This window comes from Vespa velutina, chromosome 9, assembly GCF_912470025.1.
Source record: "Vespa velutina chromosome 9, iVesVel2.1, whole genome shotgun sequence".
NCBI lineage: Eukaryota > Metazoa > Arthropoda > Insecta > Hymenoptera > Vespidae > Vespa > Vespa velutina.
In genome coordinates, this window is record NC_062196.1 from 285980 (window position 1) to 293611 (window position 7632).

The 7632-nt window shown below is 26.2% G+C and overlaps 1 non-coding gene across 1 annotated transcript; it reads left to right on the forward strand.

Moving 5' to 3' along the window:
• Positions 1-3606: 3606 nt before the first annotated feature.
• On the forward strand, positions 3607-3678 carry Trnad-guc. The gene has a single exon. It is a non-coding gene; the product is annotated as a tRNA-Asp (tRNA).
• Positions 3679-7632: the final 3954 nt, after the last annotated feature.

Genomic DNA, 7632 nt, shown 5'->3' on the forward strand with positions numbered 1-7632 from the left:
ATAAACATCATTACTCATTTTTCTAATGATAATGAGAAGAAAATCAAACTATCGACTCGACAAATATAAAATCATTAAAATTCGATGAGAAATTTCTCGAAATATATATTCATATGATGGCATGTTCATTGAAATGAGATCACTAACGTTCGATAAGAATTATATAGTCGTAAAAAAGAAGTATATATTCGATAAGAAGTATATAGTAAGACCGCTGCTGTATCGTCGTCTTTATCTCAATATGTGAGACGATCATATTTTTTTGTCCAGCAATAATCAAAAATAATTAAATTATAATCCATATTAAAAACAATAAATTATAATTCATATCAATAATAAAATATTCATTATAAATATGTCATACATTAACATTATTTTGTTGGAAAATTATCAAAAAATTAACGTTATCTTTTATTAAATATTTTGGAATTTTTGCATAAATTTAATACAAATAAAAACTGTCTGTATTGAAATCTCTTCCCATCGAAAAATATTCTCTTATAATGTATTGCTTAACGGAAGGTACGCCATCGAATATGGAAATAAAATCGTGTAATTCTTCATTGACATAAATCATATCAATATTGTTTGAAAATGTATAATATCCAATATCATCTATCGGTGACAAAATACTTTCGAAACATCAATATTTCAATTGTTACAATGACCTCTAATATACGCAAACGTTTCCATAACGCAAACCGTTAGGATTTTCTATTAAATTTATTATTAAATTGATTTTTCCATAATTAGATGGACGCAAGTAAAATAGCATACTGCATTTAATAGCAGTTTAATGCGCTGATAACGTGCATTTTGCTCTTTATGAAACATTGTTTTCTCACACATTCATTGAAACTTTCAGGAAATATACAATAAGAATAGACGTTACTTGCGAAATTTTTCAATAATTACTATGATTGCCATTTTACTTCTATTCTTTGTACTGGATAGTTATAAATTAAAATTTTGTAGATTCATTTATTTAGTATCTTGAAAAATAGTAAAATGCAAATACTATTCAAAGATATTATCCAAATATGTTGATAGTGGGTGATTATGAAATAGAACGATTTATAAATATTTTTATGGTAGACGATTATTAAATCATTTTTACAATTCAGGCACGCATTTGCAAGGAAAATTGTCTCAATGTGAAAAATATATAAATCCTCTCGACGCTGTTTGTAGCGAACATAATCATATATTCGAATCATAAGAGTACCGAAGAACGATATAAAATAGATAAAATATCAGCAACATCTGCTAAAAAACGTATTTCTGTAAAAGATGCTAAATTTGATGAATACGTGTATATAAGGATAAAAAAAAGAAAGGAAATAAATAAGAAAAAATTATAAATTGTGAAACAAACAGGTTTAATCCTATTTCTATTTCTTAAAGTATTAGGTTCTTTCGCAGGTGGTGTGACAAATATCGTTTCTGCAGTTAATAAAGGTAGAGTTCAAAAAAAGCAGTTGGAAGTAATGTAAAGACATAATCTTTATTCCATATTTGGAAAGACAGAGATTTTATTTGTCTCCGTATAACATAACCTAATAATGGATGAAATATGAAGAGAGAGAAAAAATTGAAATCTAAAAAGAAAAAAGAGATAAATGAACGAAAATTATTGGAAAAGAATGGGATGTTTTGGAATATTCAATTGAAACGAGCATGCCGAAATATACCAAATTTTAAAAGCGTTTTCATAAGAAATATAAAACTTAATAAAAGCGTTAGTGTGAACTTGGATAACAATAGACCGAATTAAATAATAAATATCAAAAAGGAAGATACAGTGGAATATTCTGATCCTTCCGGTAATTTAAAATCACCCATCATTGGAATTAATAAAATATTTTAATCAAATTTATTCGATAAAGATATTGTATAATTCTTTTGTATAATTCGTAAAAATATTATAAGTATTTTATCAATCTTACGATACGTGTAGTTGTGGTCTGTTATGTTCTAAGTTTCTTAAACGCAATATCTAAATGTTAATCGTATGTCATCATGTTAACTGGCAGATCTTCAGAATTGACGTCCGATTTCTTCTCACCATTGGATCTTGGGCAATGAAAATTACGAATTAGATTTAATCGATTTTCAAACATAATTCTACGGTTTAATCGAACGAACAATAGATTCTATTTTGATAAAAGTAGAGAAATAATTATATCGGGAAGTTTTTAAAACTAAATTTAACAATAATACATTGAAAAGTGAAATAAAATATAAATATTTTATAGACTTCACTAAACTTAATAATATCAGTAATATATTAGAATTTTTGAACAAAAGAATGCTCAAAACCAGTAAATGGTACAAGTCCGATATTCCAGTGAAAATTATCAAAGTAAATATAATATTGAATCAGTGTTACTTCCGATTCCTATAGCAATGGTATAATTAAAGGTATCATTCATGAATTTTTTTTAAACGTTGAACCAAGATATAAAATATTTGAAACGCCTCCGAACATCATGTATTATATCTTCCGAAAATCGTCAGAATCATAAATCGATTAATCTAGCGTGTAATCACTGAAGATGGAGATTTCATAAATTTTGATGAGGAAGAAGTAACGATAAGATTGCACATGAGAAAATGTTAATTTATAATAGTATGAAAACATCTAAATCAGTGCTATCGAATAATTTTAACATTAGTCGTTAGCGATTAATTGGAATTCTTCTTCGAAGAAGAAAGTGCTGTCCAAAGAAGAAAAAATAAAATTGCAAGAAAATTAAACGGTAAAAATGCTAAAATCTTTAGGTTTAACAATTGTAAAGAAATAACAATCTAATGACAATGGTCTATTCATTGAATATCGTCGAGTCTTTAAAATACGATAACCGTACAACTAATATCGAATTTCAAGCTTACAATTCGTATGTGAATTTATCGCTTAAATGATACGAATACAAAACCGAATACAATCTAATCATCTTAATATTTCAGAATTTCCTATATATCAAAGGTGAATCAATTGACAATAAGATAAAGTCAATTTCATACGATCTCTATCTTCTATGAAAAATAAACTCTTTTATTTGGCATCGCTTCAATGTTTAACAAGATACGATGTGGAATAAATGGAATTGAAATCAATCGTAGCAAAAATAACGATGGCGTTAAAAAATCTGTCACTATCTGTCACTCGACAACGATAAAAGCAAGGAGTTGAAAAAAGCAGCACGGGATCTTGATAAGACGAATTTGGTTACCATGTTCAACTATTATATATCGATAAACATGTTAATAGAATTTTTAAAGATTATAATAAATGTGTTATATTCAATACACGACACAAGCTCATATTAATAAAAATCAAAGATGATAAAAATGCACTTTTTACAAAATCAAATAAAATTAAAGATCTGAAAATCGAATTCATTAAATACAATGGAGAGTGCCATATATTATGCTCGACGAATATATGAAATTACGATATTTGAGGATTTTTCAACAAGATAAATCGATCGCGATAAGTTTTTGCCCGTGAGTTTTATACAACTATCCTCTATCTTCGAAAATACAAAATCATACTTAGACTTAAAATGTTTATTTAATATAAATTATGATAACAGAATATCCATATCCTCGGTAGTATAGTGGTTAGTATCCCCGCCTGTCACGCGGGAGACCGGGGTTCGATTCCCCGCCGGGGAGCAGGATTATTTTTTCTCTTTTTATTATTTATTTTTTATTACTTTCATATTTTTTGTTTAGTTCTATTTTCTTAGATAAATACATTTATAAATTTACATAAATTCACAGCTAAATATAAATTTCAGAATATGTACATATAGCGCATAGCTGGAAAGAAATCTTGAGGGAGGAATGAGGGTCTAATTGATCAGAATGGAAAGAAACGCTTCCTCTAATGGGTATTTTCGATTCTATCATGTTATTTACGGAGGAAGTCATACATACTAATTAGATTAGTTGACAATAGTAACGTAGGCAATAAATAAGATTTATTGAGAACAAATGAGACAGAGCGAGCGATGAATTGAACATCAAACTATTGGCGTAATCTCGAATCACAGAGAGTTAACATAACGAAAGATTAACATAACGAAACGATATTCTTGCTTTTTTTTATTTGTTCTCAATATAAACTTTAAATACATGAATATTATTACTATACTAATCGTATTATAAGAATCGAATAGTAGGGATTATAGGAGTGTGATGTGCGTATGAAATAAACTTCCAGAGTACTTCTCTTAGCCATGTACCGTTTCTTTCCAATTCTACACAGTAGGTATATTCGTATATGTGCGTATATATGTGTAGGCATATAAATAAGTATGTACATGCATAGATATGTTTGTAATATGTGTATATATGTGAATCGAATTTATAAATCGAATATATATATGTCGGGTGCACGTCATAAATATATAATCTAAAGTTAATCTAATATCATTAATACAGTTTTTACGATTGCTTTTGTGTACTTTACTGTGACTAGATGTAGTCAAAGATAACTATTTTTAGTACCTATATATAAATCGTAGCAATAAGTGAAGCTATAAAATTATCATAGTCTTACGTCTACAAGATAGTCTAAATTTATATTTTTGTTTCGTTCATAATCTTCTTTTATTACATTTGTAAATTATTGTAAAATACTTTTTGTATCTGGCAATTAATAAACGTATGATAAAAGAAAAAAATAATTAAAGAAAAAAATAATTAGTATGTCCCCCTCTCACGCTATACACCAAGGTTTGATTTCCCGCCAGGGAGTTGAAAAACAATTTTTTTTCTTCTGTTTTTTTATTTTATACACAATCATTTTTATTTTTTATGGATATAGTGATTAGTACATTATAATAATTATAATAATCTAAAAGAAAAAAGTTTGAATAGTTTTTAATGTTGCTTCTATAAAGTAAACGGACCAAAACTTATCCTAGTTTTAATTACTATAGATCTTGTAGTATGAGTGCAATTCCATTATCTTAAAAAAATATAATGGAAGAATATTGATCAATATGCTATTATTGTATCTTCTTCTATTTCCTAGGAATTCTTTGTGGTTATTGCACACTAATTTTTATACTCCGTTTTTTATTCTTTATACGCAACAGATGTATTCGGTTTTCTTGCAAACTTTAAATATACGTACGCACATATAATTGTTGCATATATAACATAGTTGCAAAGAAATAAAATAGAAAAGAAAACTTAGATTATGGAATAATTGTTTGATTTTAGAGTATACTTTATCAAGCGAACTACACTGTTGTCGCTATCATTGTAACTCCACAATTTTTTAGTAAAATTTTAACTAAATATTCTTGAAATTATGTATAATACTTAACTGTACACTTTCAAAAAATATGAAAAATGTATATTTTTACCAAAAAAGGTCATGGATTCTTTTAAACAAGATAGAAGCAATTTACATCATATATATAACGATCATATAATATCATTATGACATCACTAGACATATGAAAAATTATGCACGCATACTTTTAAAAACGAAAATTTGATTTCTTAGTGAAAAATAAAGATGATGCTTTTTATAAAAAAACTCTAAAAATAGACTTATTTGCTATGCGATCACGTTGAGAAACATTATTTATTTCTAAATAATGTTTCTTTATTATTTATTTAAAAAATTTCTTTTTTTTAAGAAAAATGACAAATAGTACGATGAAAAAGTTAAAAATAAATAGTATAAGTATTGATTCTAAAGTTTTATAGAAAAGTAAAAAGAAAATGGAGAATAGAAAAATGTTATCGAGAAAATAAAAAAAAATAAAATTTTATATATCAAATAATAAAAGGCATTAAAATAATTAAAAAGAAAAATGAAAACTTATTATAAGTCAATAACTGAATCTTTGAAATAATTGGTAAATGTGAAAACTACTCTTATTATTAAAAAGAAAAAAAAAATAAAGCACAAGACTTTCAACGACGATGATAATAACGATTGAGTTGAAGTGTTTATTTCATCACTATTCAACTTTTACGTCTATTAATGAACGAACTTTCAAATAAAATAGATTATATACGTGACCATAATCGCATAATTATAATAATTACTCTACTATATACGAAATCGTAAATAATTCATTTTTTCAAACCAATATATTTAAAGAATTTCTCGGTTGCATTTTACAAAATATATTTAAAACTTATACTGATCAATAAAACCAAAGAAATTAATAATATATATGAAGTTCATTTCAATAATAATAATCAATTGATGTTGAGTAATTCTGTATTCAATAACATTGATAATTAGGATTTGTTTAAATATAAGAACTTATTATAACGTGTAAACATCAAACTTCATAAATAAAAGAGATTATGGGAAATAAAGGATATAAGTGTAATTTCGTTATCATATCAGTCACAAAACTAGTTAGTGATATCTTTTTTTTTAATTTATATTTCTAATATGCCAACCGAATACGTGCGCTAAGATGATCTTAACGAATTCGTTGACAGATTAAAGCTCTTGATCGCATTACGAGATGCTGGGTATATAGACTATAACAATGAGATCATTTCTATTATTGAAGAGTTTATCGAAAAAAAAATAGTGAAAGAATGGTTCTTTTTTCTACCCAAAAATCATATTCATTTTTAGAACACTTATACTATCATATTTAAATAAGCATTATCTTGAAACTAATCACTTAAAATTACAAAGCTATTCACTTAAGAATATTCACTTAAGATTACAAAGAAATTATCATAACATTTTGCATAAGTGTTCTGTAAATTTGTAATTCTAAAATTAGTTTGACCATTTCGTTAATATTTAACATAAAAATATTTTTAATCAAATGTATGCCATTTTTAAGCGATCAATCTGAAATTTTAAGCAACAATTTCTACGATGATACGCAAATTGTTAATAAAACTTTGTTATATTTGGTTCAATCAATTTGTTCCTATAATCTTACAAAAAAAAATGTACACCTTAAACCTAATACATTTAGATAATGTCATAATTCATGCGGGACTTCAAATAGAATTGAAAAATTGTATTTTTCATAAAAATTATAGCGAAACAATTCTGATTCACGATTGCTTAAGACACTTTCTAGTTGTCCGTCGAATTTTTAACAGATTTGCGACTAAAGAAAAATTAATTTCTGCACTCGTAAGTTCACAGTTGATTATGAAACGAGGTGAACGTATCTCCCTCGAGCATTGATCGATTTTCCAATTGTCGATCGCACTTATTGATAATTTTGATAATAATGAAATTCCATGCATTCCTCGTATAATCAATTTAACCATTTATACGCTACGATGTACAGTACTTATTTCATAATTAAACTTTAAAAAATTTCAAATATTTATGTATGTGTATGAGTGAATGAACTACAAATATATAAAATAGAAAAAGGCATTCTAATGCCTTTTATTCACGATCCCACTTATTCACTAATGCCACTTATTCACGATCGTTTTCTCTTTAATTATAAGAAAAAATATAAGCATGATATTATTTACAAGTTAATAAAATATATGTCATTTTAAATATAAAAGTGAAAGATGAAAACTTGTAATCTGATATGTTTGCGAAACGTAAAGATAAAATTATCGCATATTGATAACAGATTTTCCAAGTGCAGATTAGTTAAA